At 43.0% G+C, this 12,640-nt stretch overlaps 1 protein-coding gene across 3 annotated transcripts in view; it reads right to left on the bottom strand.

Annotated features, from left to right (window-relative positions):
* The window catches only part of LOC125745651 (LHFPL tetraspan subfamily member 2a protein-like), a 48,668-nt gene that overhangs the window by 31,268 nt on the left and 4,760 nt on the right, over positions 1 to 12,640 (bottom strand). The window contains exon 2 of one of the 3 annotated variants that reach the window (XM_049018685.1): positions 16 to 76. The exons of the other annotated variants lie outside the window; for them this stretch is intronic. The gene's annotated coding sequence lies outside the window, so the exon portion shown is untranslated. The remainder of the gene's footprint in view (positions 1 to 15; positions 77 to 12,640) is intronic. 3 annotated transcript variants of the gene reach the window in all.

The following is a 12,640-nucleotide window of genomic DNA, read 5'->3' on the forward strand; positions in this document are numbered from 1 at the left end:
GACCAAAACACTGACCCAAAGTCTAGAAGACCAAAAAACATCCTGAAGGCACAAGGGATTTGGAAGGCCTCATTCGCTATGGGACAAAATAACGAATCAAAGGACACAACTGTAGTAATAAAGGTCAGTGAGGACAGTAGGACATTAGTGGGGTGGGAATAACAGGAAAAGTGTGGGTTTTCTCCAGTAATTGCACAAAAAAAAACGAATCATGAGTTTGACAGCTGGGAAAAAATCAGAGTGTAGGCCACGCAGTTATGAATCAGTGTGTACATTCCGTAGATTTTCCCACTGCACGCATCAAGTCCACTGAGATTTATATCAAATGCTGTGCTGAGCGTGCTCACAGATGCACATTTCTGCCCACACATCTAATGTTCCTGAAAAGGGGAGCTCTCCCTGTCTGCTTTAGGGAGATACTGCCGCCATGCTGTAGGCGAAAACTCTTAGAAGGGTCACAGAGCGTGCAGGTTACTTCGTAGCTTCAATGAAACGTGGCTGGTTTTACGACGGCCTGTGGGATGGAAAGGTGGAGACGTAGCGACACTTGGTTGCACACAAGCCCTTCATCATCAGAAACATTTCAGCAGACACAAATTATCACAGAGAAGATCTAAAATGAAATGGCACTGTCTTTTCGAAATAAGCAGGTTAAGATTGCAGGCTCTGCGTTCACAAAATCAAAAGGAATGCTGAGGTGAAGGCAGGCCTACAATATTCAGAGCACAACACAGGAACCCAGCAGGATCTCAGATGCAGGCAGAGGTGGAAATTTCAGGTCCAGAAAGTACAAATCCAGACCAAGGTTTTGTTTCAACCAACCAGTTGAGTATAATCAGTCAGAGTCATAGAGTACTGAACTGGTTGGTTGAAACAAAACCTTGGTCTGGATTTGTACTTTCTGGCCCTAAAATTTTCCACCTCTGGATGCAGATCCATGTAGTTCAAGTGTCCTAACATGCAGTCAAACATCCAAAAAGAACAGCAAACTTAAAAAACAGCTTTTAAAATAACGACAAAAACTCAAATAAAACAACCACAGGCTTTTCTCGGAGTCATCACAGAAAGCAGTTCTTAATTAGACACATACAATGTTCATAAAAAAAAGACATTGTTGTGAAAGCCACTCCAGTTTGGATTTTCATGTCCCCTGAATCTATAAATCCTGCCTGACCTAGAGCTGGAGAGCCTTTTGCAACACCAGGAAATGGCCTAATTAGGCTTTGCAGGGTGGCGGTCAAAGCTAACGCACATCTTGGAGCCAACAAAATCCAGAGTAAAACCTTAGGTGGTCCTCAACGAAATCTAACTCTGTGAGTCTTTGTTATTCCGCATTTCAGACCGCGGGACCCTGGCAGATACGCATCAGCTTTGATTTTCCAGGGGTTAGGGCACCGCATAGCTGGCTCATTACTCTCGGCCCAGTGGACCGGTGACAGAGAACGCACGTAAGCAGAACGCAAGGAAAACAACAGATGCCCACGTGAACCACAGGCCTTGGCCAGAGGATTACAGCCCCTGCAGCCTTCTCAAATACTTCATGAGGCCCAACGAAAGCAAACACTTCACTCTCAAAACGAACCATGTGACACCCAGAAAGACACCATCCCACTGATCGATCATTGTCCCACATCCAGTATTTGTTTTTACTCTACTCCAGTTGAATCCAAAATGCTACAAGCCGAATATGACTTTGAATTCAGTTGCCTGAGGCATGAGGTATTTTTCCATGTCTTCATCATGAAAAAACTCAAACACATGGCAGTTTATGAAGTCAATGCAACGGATTGACTGAAAATTCCAAATACATTTTACTCCACAAGAAAACAATTATATTTGCCATTCAACCAAAAAGCTATTGCCCTTCACAATGCAGTTCCCATGGTTCTAGATCAGGACACCCTTAAAACCTTTAGCTGTCCACCTCATTCTAGCAAAGAATCATGTTTCAGCTCTGTCATAGAAAAGGGAAAAGGGGGCACTTCAGACACATAATAAACTTTTAGTCTTGATACAACGTTTGTTGGGACTCGAACCCGGGTCCCAGAGGTGTGAGGCAACAGTGCTAACCACTGCACCACCATACCACCCCTCAAGATTATCTAGTATACGTTTGATAATCTCTCAAATTTTACCTCCGACGTTTCACCATATTTTCGTGGTGGTCCTCCCACAACTCACATTGACTTTACATATACAGTCAAACCTCGGATTGGGAGTAACTATCTTTTGCAAGACAAGCAAAAATTTTGAAAAAATGTTAACTTGATAAAACGAGTGAGGTCTTGCAATAGAGTATTATGTATACACTTTGACTGCCTAGCTTCATGTAATCACAACTCAGCCAATGGTTCTTCTCTCTCGCTGCGGGATTGTGGGTAATCGTCTCCCATGCTCGGTCTCAGACAGCGTGCCTCACTCATATAGTCAAAATTTTGTAGAAAACTACCATCCGAATAAGGGTGTAGCAGTGTGAGCGATGATTCTGTTTAACGACAATGCAATGTTCACATTTCCGCGAAATCGAAAAGGAGGCAAAAGCAGCTGTCATTGCATAGGTTCCTTGTTAAAGTCGAACAAAAAGAAAAAGATTCCGGTAAATCAACAGATAGCAATGATTCCATTAGTTATACCGAAAGTCATCCTACAAAATAATCCTCTTCTCCTCTCTCATCTCCCTCACACCATCCACGATTCTTTTAAAAGGTAAAGTGCTGGTTAGTTTATGTATTTTTACTTTATATTTTGTATTAATCATTTTTATATGCTTTTTTTGGGTTGTGGAACGAATCATCTGAGTTTCCATTGTTTCTAATGGGAATAATCGCTTTGAAATATGAGTGCTTTGGATTACGAGCATGTTTCCGGAATGAATTATGCTCACAAACCAAGGTTTTACTGTATTACAGATTGCAGTCTTTGTGCCATCTTCACTTACAGTGAAGAACTTCCATGCTAATGACATGTTAGTGTGTGGATGTGAGTGTGCAGGCGATTGCGAGGCTATTGCCTGCGCTGCTGACCATATGACGTGTGGTGCATGAGTAAAATGGACCAGTCCAATATTGGAAATACATGAGATTGACTGTCTGGTCTCCGGTCCGGGCCAAGCACAGTGAAAGCTGGTGCTTGAGTGGTGCATCTCTAGTCTGAATGATCCATATACCAACGGCATGTACACAAGCTACAGGCCTCACAGATGACCTGTGGCTGTCATCTCCCTGTGGATAATCTGGAGAGCAGCTAAACAATACAATGTTTTCTGGAAAAAAACAAAAGCAAACAGTTTAAAAACTTATATGAGGTCAGTGAACTATCCATCCACCCATTTTCTGACACTGCCTGTCCAATTCAGGGTTGTGGGGTGTGTGGAGCCTATGGCCATAAGGTGGGGAACAACCAATCGCAGGGTGCGCACGCGCGTGCGCGCACACACACACACACACACACACACACACACACACACACACACACACACACACACACACACACACACACACACACAGATGCAGATCTATGGGCAATGTGGTAACTCCAATTAGCCTCAAAATGTTTTTGGACCATGGGGGGAAACCAGAGTACCCAGAGAAAACAGCATGACGACACGGGAGAACATGCAAACTCCACACACACACAGACTCCTGGCAGAGACTCTTGGTCCCTGAGGTGAGGCAACGGTGATAACCACTGCACCACCATACTGCCCCCGGTCAAGGAGCCATTATACCCTAATAATGCCCAGTTATATCCTGGTGGATTATCGGGGGGGGGGGGGGGGGGGGTGGGGAATTGAGGACCTAGTTGAAACCCACTGTCACTATAGCATGAGACTTTCAATGAAGGGAGCTACCAAGTATGTTGTACTGTCATCATGAGCATATTTAAGAAATAAAATCACAGTTAATACTGTCCCAATACAGAACCAGGATTACGGCTTTGACCCGACTTGGAGTTCCCACAGTATCCTGGTGTTTGTGTGGGTTTCCCCCTAGTTCTCTGCTTTACTCCCATAATTCCACAAAGTGGGGCTCGGGTAATTTGCTGCCTGATTCACTCTGTGTGTATGGTGTGGTGCACTGCCATCGGGCCCAGGGTTTACCCACATGCCCTGTGTTTCCTGGATTGGCTCCAGGTTCACTGCAACCCCACAGTAACCAATGGGAAGAGAGCGGTGAGCAAATGACCAAGCAGCCACTGCAAATTCATGTCCCACAGGTCCTGGTGGCTTTAATGGTATACTACAATGGCCAGCTACAGGTCTTTGGGTAGGAGAAAATCCCATACAAAGAGTGGCTCTCTATATATTTGTAGAAAGTAGGAACAACAGTACAATGGATTCCCTAGCTGAAAGTGAATTGGGTTTTGAATAGCAGATTTAGTCAGATGACCTGATTATTATTTTGCACCTTTTCCAATTTAAGCAGCAGCTGTAGGAGGGGTGGAATCCTCCAGTGGTGACATTTTGTGATATTTAAGCTTTGTCTCGAACCGCAAAGACTTTCAAACTTATGATGCTCATAATACGAAACTATTCAGGAAGGGTGTATTTCAGGGTCTCCTTGCGTCAGCTGATTTTTCAAATGTGGGATTTTGGCCAGTCTTTGCTGGACCGTGCCCTGACCACGTGGAGTCACGGCAGACATCGTGTTTCAGCTCTTAGGTCACCCACTGCTGCTTCACCTCACAGCTGAACTGCATGGTACCTGCTCCCCGGGTCAGAGGGAGGGAGAGAGAGAGAGAGAGAACGAGGGCACTCCTCCTGAGGAAGACAAGTCCTTCACCGAACCACATCTGGTCCCCAGCAGTTTGGCCCCCACAATACCCCCCCCCCCCCAGTCCTCCCCCAAGCGACAGGACAGTAATGAGAAGCATTTGAGATGCCATTAGGCAGAGGATGGGCTGAGGCAAACGGCAGACTGTCACTCACGCATAACAAACAACCACCCAACAATGTAAACTGATCGTTAAAATTAATTCTGCGATAAGAACAAATGACAGCTTTTCATAAATCGGGTGAAATGTAGGATATTTAAAATGCATATTAAAAATCTATTGAATTATCTGGAACTCATATCTTCATATAGCGCGTTTTAAATATTTAAGGAAACTTTGTTCAGCTAGATGTTTAGGGTTGAATTTTTGCAGCTGTTCAGGATTCTCTCAGGTTCAGTAGGTCAATGATATAGTGCGAGTTCAAAAGCATCCATCTTCAGCTACTGTTAATGGTGCAGCATATAAAGTCAGATGTGTTTATACACCAGCAAATCTGCCTATTTAAAAAAAACAAGGAATATTTTTTGCCAGGGGAACTAAACGATTAGATTTGCATTCATTCTCCAGTGTTCCAGTATTGAACAACTGATATTCAACATTTCAAGAAAATTAAAAGGAAACACACATTACAGTGATTATATAACTCAATGTATAGCACGGCTGCTACTTATAGTTTGTCCTGCAAAACACCGCAGATGGAGGAAACTTTAGCGGGCTTCAAAAATATATAGTGATCGTGTGGCTGAGAAAGGTCTGGCTTTCTCCACAATGCGTTGCTGTGGTGTAGGCAGGCTAGAAGGTTTCCACTATTGTCTCCAGCGCATGGTCGCCAAGGTGAGGTAAACTTCCAGACCAAATAAGCCGATAGCAGATCAACTGCTCTGCCACTGAACAAAGTTGGCTGAAATATATCCATGTATTCCAATAGGTACTGATGTTGCAAACACAGTTATGTCACCACATGACCAAATTTTAAATATTGACTACCACTGGGGAAAAATAAGCATTCTTCTACCGTTTGATTTCAGCTGTTAAACGTACCATATTTCATCTTTACATTGCCCTCAAACCGTGGTGTTTATGTTCCCATCGCTTGGCCACGTGGACACATCCAGAAGAACCTGAGCCAATAAGCTCCACATTTCCTCTTCCTTTAAAAAAATGAGCCCAAACTAAACGAATGTTTTTAGGAGGCTGCTCAAAATTCACGGTTCACAGCAGTGTTACAAACCACAACGCTCGATTTATTTAATGCACGATGAGATTTTGGGAACCGACTGGAAAGCCACAGCACTTTACCGGAAGATTTCTGCAGACCACTCTGTGTCCTTACTTAACTCTGGGTCTGAACCTGATTCTGGGCACTGACCAGCCAAGAGTGACCTACTCAATCCATGCAGTAACACAGGGAGCAACAGCACAGGTGGCAAAGCGAACCGATTCTAACCAGCTACGGTAAAACTGTGAGTGACCAGCTGTGAAAGTGATTGAATGTTCCAGCAGCCGAGCTTCGTTATCCTGAGACCGATCTGCTCTCTTACTCCGACGCCACTTACTGACACACAAACCCCGACACGATGAAGTCATTTCCAGACGTGGTGGACAGAATTCCCATAAAGCAGGGGAAGCCCTGGAACCAGCCATTATAAAATAACAGTGAGACTAATGAGTAAAAGTAGTGGCCTAAGCAAAGAGTCCAACTGTCTGAGTCATAGCTGCATGAGCCTGAGTGACACTGGTCACTGACAAGGCTGTCGGCGCTTGTTAGAGCCCAGTGAAGCACCGACAGCTCACTGCAAATGATACTCCGTGTGACGGGTGAGCAGGCTGCTCTCGCTCTGAAGGAAAGGCCCGAGAATATCAGCCCTTTTTATTAGGCTTACACATTATTTACACACAGATAGTTGATATGTTTGCTGATACGTATTGCCTAGTATAACACTGCTGGATTTTAGTGTGTGGGCAATATAGTGGATCAGTGGTTAATACTGTGGCCTCACATCTGCAGTGTTGTGGGTTCAAATCCAGGCGCAGACTCTGCGTGCAGTTTGCACACAGTCTCCTTGCTCCTCCTGCACTCATATAGCTAGGTGAGCTTGAGCCACCAGGTCTGCTCCCTTTAGTATGTGTGCCCTGCAAAGGTGGATTTCCATCCAGTCTCACTAGCCCTGTGCTCACTGTGAAAAGTTATGGAAAAAGGTACAGATGAATATCCATCAAGCCAACAGGAACAGAGTAACGTACAGTATCATCTTACAAGTATAACCTACTTTAAAAAAATAACTTTCCTTCTGCATCTGCCGCTTTGCGTCATCACTGAGTCATCAGTACACTGAGGTTTCAGACTTCAGTAACTCTGAAAAATCCAGCTACAAAAAGCAGACAGACTTTTGTCAGACGAGAGATTGTTCTGACATGTTGTATTACTGATGAAAACAAACCAGGAAAACAAACAAACAGAACAGTTTCATTCAGATCCAGTTAAAGATTCAGCAGCAAAAAGTTTCTTCTGGTTCAAAACTGCACGTCACTGCAAAGCAGATTTAGTTAAGAGAGTTACGGGAACTCCAGGAAGAAAAAAGGGAGCTGCTTTCTTGGCAGGGACACAGATATTATATAATGGCCCATTTCATCCTGGACAATGTGGCTTGGGCAGAGGACACCCCCCCCCCCCCACCCGCCCAGTTCAGTAAGGCACCAGCGCCCCCAGACTGCAGTCACATCTTTCTGGGGACTCTCCATTCATTTCTAAGGGCATAACCCGAATCCCCACTGACAACCTTAACCCCCTACCCAGCCCCATTCTTAACCTAAAGTAAAGTAAACAAACAAAGTACAAGAATTTTGACATTTTAGTTTTTTATTGCATTCATAGATTTCTATAAAATTGAGTTTCCCCTTTTGGGAACTGAAAAAAAGTGTTCCCACAAGGTCAAAACAGATTTTTATCACATTGTGGCTACCCTACAATGTAAGATATACATGACCACACACATACAAATACAATCACACAATTCCATTGTCATGTCTGGGGAAAAAAGTTTTGTTGAGATGACATCACCACTGCACTTATTTAGTAATATTTAGTGCTTGAGAGTAAGCTACACATATATGAGTACTTTCCACCCCCATGCATTGATTGCACTGCCTCTTGGTGAATTCCATTTCCATTTTAAATTTTTAGGCTAACTGGCTAATTTCATATTTTTTGATGTTCATATACACTGTGTCGCCATACAGCCTCTAGAACCACTCCAAGGGTAGCTGAGATTGCAAAACACTGTTTTGTACTCATTGTACTGAGCTGTTATTTTTGCACTTGCAGCCTTCCTGTTAGCTTTAACAGAGTTTTTTGTCTATTGAACCATTTTCTGTAAACTCTAGACACAGTAGTGAATGAAAATCCCAGGAAGATACCCATTTCTGACATGTCGAAACTTCCACATCTGGTATCAACAGTCACATCACATTGAATCTTGCTTAGATCACACATCCTGAATGATGAATCTCTTGACAGTCTGCATGTTGTACGTATTCAGTTGCAGCCACGAGTCAAGGTTGGGACGGGCAGGCTGCTTGTGTAACCAGCAGGTGCAGCTAATAAACTGGCCACTGTGTGCATGTGATCTTATCAGCTTTCTCAATTTAGGTCATGATTGTTAGCCCTTCTGCAGAAACAAACCGCGGTTTTCATGCCAAATCGACCACATATAGAAGGCAACCACAAACGCTAACCACCAGCCCAGCCCCTCAGCTGCATTAGCAGCATTAGACCGGTGATTGGAGGGAAGCTCCTCTCCTCGCCACGTTTTGCCCACATGCTAAGGAACACGTGCTTGCATTATGTCACTCTCTAGCCATTAACGATTTACTCTTTTTTTTTGAGGGCTGGAACATTAGCAAAAGGCTTTTATCAGCTACTGGCTAAAGGTTATTCAACCCCAGAATGTGGTCTAGCTTTTGGGGTCTAAATGGTCCAAGCAGAATGATTGGCTCTGGTAAACTGCATCACGAGAATTCAGTGCTGAAGCTGCAGATGTGCCCTTTGTAGGGGTGGAAAAAAATCCCACTTCTGACATCCCAAGCTTTGGCAGCCTTAGCAAATGGGACAAACATCAAAAGGGCTTTTTACAGAGAGCATATTAGAGGCTGTTCGAATGTAATGGATTTTCTCTTCCTAGTCTCTCTTTCCAAAATGTTATTTTTCCCCCAAAACATTTAACAGAAATGTAAAGAACAGTCCCGCCCATGTGGAGGAAGGTTCATATTAATGGCTGTAACTCTAGCTAGACTGCATAAGACATGCGCTAATATACCACCAGACATTTACACACGTCAGATACATTCATCGAGTGCCCTATGCTTGCCTTTGTACACAGTTTTCAATTCTAAAGGTCACAGACAAGCTATATAGCAAATTGGTTGCTGTACTTAAAATATCCTTTTATGCCAACAAGTACAGATATTTTATGGGTTCCACTGAAATAAAGGTAGCTGATTATGAGAAAGACCTCTGTGTGTATGTTGATGCTTCCATGTCCCACTCTTGCCAGTGTGGGGAAGCAATAAAAAAGGCCAATAGGATGTTGGGTTAAACTCCATACACCTAGAGATGTAAGGCAAGTGAGGTGATGCTACAACAATATAATTCCATGGTAAGACCCCACCTAGAATATTGTGTGCAGTTCGGTCACCATACCTTAAGAAGGACATTGCTGCCTTGGAAAGGGTGCAACGTAGGGCTACGAGAATGATTCCTGGTCTTAGAGGAATGTCTTGTAAGGAGAGGTTAGCTGAGCCGAAACTGTTTAGCCTCGAGCAAAGGAGACTAAGGGGGGACATGATCCAGGTATATAAGATTCTAACAGGTTGCTGTTCAGCCAAATGGCTATTTCAATATTAGTTTAAATACTAGAACTTGTGACCATAAGTGGAAATTAGAGGGAGAATATTTTAAAATGAATTTGAGAAAACACTTCTTTACACAGCATGTAGTTGGAGTATGGAATAGTCTTCCTGTTAGTGTAGCGCAATCTAAAACCCTGGGTTCCTTTAAATCAGAGCTAGATAAGATTTTAACAACTGCGCTATTAGTTAAGTTCTCCACAAACAAGCTTGATGGGCCGAATGACCTTCTCTTGTTTGTAAATTTTCTTATGTTCTAACTATTTTCTTTTACTCAACGCTGGATTTTTAGACTAGATTTAACCACCATTTCAATTTTTCGGATATAGATACTCAATACCTTGGAAATGAGGTTGCTTTCTACAAGCAATTTGTAAGTTGCAAATGAATCTTAAGTATGTCACCTGCATCCTGTCTGATGACTGGGTGAGCTTAATTGCTGTACTGAAGCAGTTGTAACTTAACAGCCTAACTCTAAATCCCTGTTTCACTGTGTCAGTCTGTACAGGAAATTTAAGAATAGGAGTAGAACGTGTCAACTGAAGTCCTTCAGGAGTACAATTCTAAATGAAGCTGCCAACAGATAGCATCACAGTGTGTGTGTCTAAGTTATGGGGGTCTAAGTTTGTGAAGGAAAAAAGCTAAGCATTTTCAGTTCGGAGCACTTAACAAAGAAGTATATCTGTTAAACAGCACATGGAATTTATCTACCATAGGTTTGGAAACATCAGCTGCTTGGGTTGCAGGCGGAGGCACAACAAATAATCAAGAGAAGCGTGGGAAGCTGTCACATCTGGCAGATATTTTTACATCTAGTGAGTCACTCACAATTAAACCCATTGCAACCAAGATGCTGGGAGATGAGGGGGATGGAAGGGCTGATGTGCGTTTGGTCGTTCCATAGGGAACCTCCAGACGCTAAGCATCTTCATCACTCCTGTATCATTTAAAGATACTGGGCATATCTGCTTCCCTTTGAGTTAGATATGAGCTGTAGTACTGGGGGATGGCATGTTTCTGGGCCTGGCTGTGGTACTGTCTGGGCCTGAATATCCCTTTGCGGAGTAATTGGCCATTGGTGGTATCATTCTTTTTGCTTACGACCTATAAGGGCTAGTGCTGAACTTTACCCAATCCCCCCCCCCCCCCCCACACACACACATATTCCTTAGCTTACACTTAAACAAAGGTCCAGCTGCTTTAATCTGGCTGTACAATTGGCATTTGGTCTTGAGGGATGCATAGTTTGTTTGGCACATGAACGCCATAGCATTTGTAATGCATGTGCGTCAGACTTCAGCAGCCACCGCAAAATGCCTCAAAATCATTTCTCCCCACATGATGTGGATCATTTTTTAACTCCAGGTTAATGTCAGATTTCACGGAAAAATCATGGAGAAGAAATGTCAGGACCCCAAGCAGACAATGTTCCATTAAAGCAAACATCTTCAAAACAAACAAACCGTGTCATCCTGGATGAAAGCGAGCCGCAGGCGTGGACGTGCCAGTATTCGGCCAGAGACAGACCACAGATGTCTGACCTTTTCCTGAGCCATTTAATGAGCCAAGGAACAAAGAATAGCTGATAACTGAAATGTTCAATACAGATGAAAGCATCATCCTCACCTGCTTTTTAACACAATATTGAGGTTTCTACTACACTGCAAGACTGGTTTGTCTATGTGATACTACTTTGTATTTCTATAAAACAAATTACATTAGGGTCAGCGCTTAACTGTGCTTAAAATATGTTTCATACCTTCTCACAAAAGCTCTTTATAGCTAAACCAGTTTTTCGACCAAGAAGTAGGCATCTCAACATGAAAACCTACAAGTGAGAATCGTAAGAATCCAGGTATACTCAGAAACAAACAAATCCAAAAAAGGATAAATCTATAACTACAGTTTACAGTTTTGCGCATTTTGCCTACTGTCAATGGTGTTCATCTCCAGTTAGTCCGATTTTAAGTGATTATAAGATCAGGTCACAGGGTTGCTGTGAAATGCAGAGGATCATCTGCTGATCACCCATTAATGACAGGAACAATAGTGCTAGACACATGACTAAAAAACTGATTTATAAATACATTCTTTTGACCCATAGTGACACTTCAACAAAGAATGGAGGCATAAGACAATTAAAATGCCTAAGACTGCTACCTTAAGACTCACTGCTGACAAAACACTTTGCCTTTTTAAATTCATCAGCCTGTGGGAAACCATTAAAACAACTAATCACGACTGGGACTCAAAGAGATTGTGACAATGGGTTACCCGTACTAAATAGCAGTTGCCATAGCACTGGGATGACCACGTCATAAATAGCGCATAGTGATGGCCGCACTGTAAAAACAAAACAACCCCCCCTCCCAAAAAGGGCACTCCGTCGCCTCCTGACTTAACCCCTGCTGCAGACACGATGGCTTGGCAATCACCAACGAACAGAAGCTCTTGGCACTTACCTTAGTTTTAATTTGAATAACCATATTGCCTAGGAGCTGCAAAAGTATTCCAGCTGGACTTTCCGACAAATGCCTCCCAAGTGTGAGATAAAGGCACTGCGAGATAACTGCCTCTGAGGGCTTTTGTGTATATTGACCTCCCTGGCTGAGTTTGGTATCACACCCTATACATCTGCCAGTGTAGCCCAAGAATAATCAATACCTTTTAATAGATCTGACAAACAGTCACCTTGCAAAAAAGGCTAACCCATTGGTTAAATAGTAAAACAAAAAAATCAAGCATCTAAAAGCACTCTTGGACATTTCTAGAAATTTCCAACATCTATCCATAAAGTCAGGGCACAACACATTAAGTGTATTGTACACATTTCTAAGGAAATGTTTTTGAAATGCATCTCACCAAGAAGTACGTTGGGTTCTGGTTAGATGGCAGTCAGTTGACTGGGTTTTTTTTCATATTGATTCGTTCTTCTCCCCAATTTCTGGCTTTGAAACCCAGA

The sequence above is a fragment of the Brienomyrus brachyistius genome, chromosome 7 (assembly GCF_023856365.1).
Source record: "Brienomyrus brachyistius isolate T26 chromosome 7, BBRACH_0.4, whole genome shotgun sequence".
NCBI classification, from domain to species: Eukaryota; Metazoa; Chordata; class Actinopteri; order Osteoglossiformes; family Mormyridae; genus Brienomyrus; species Brienomyrus brachyistius.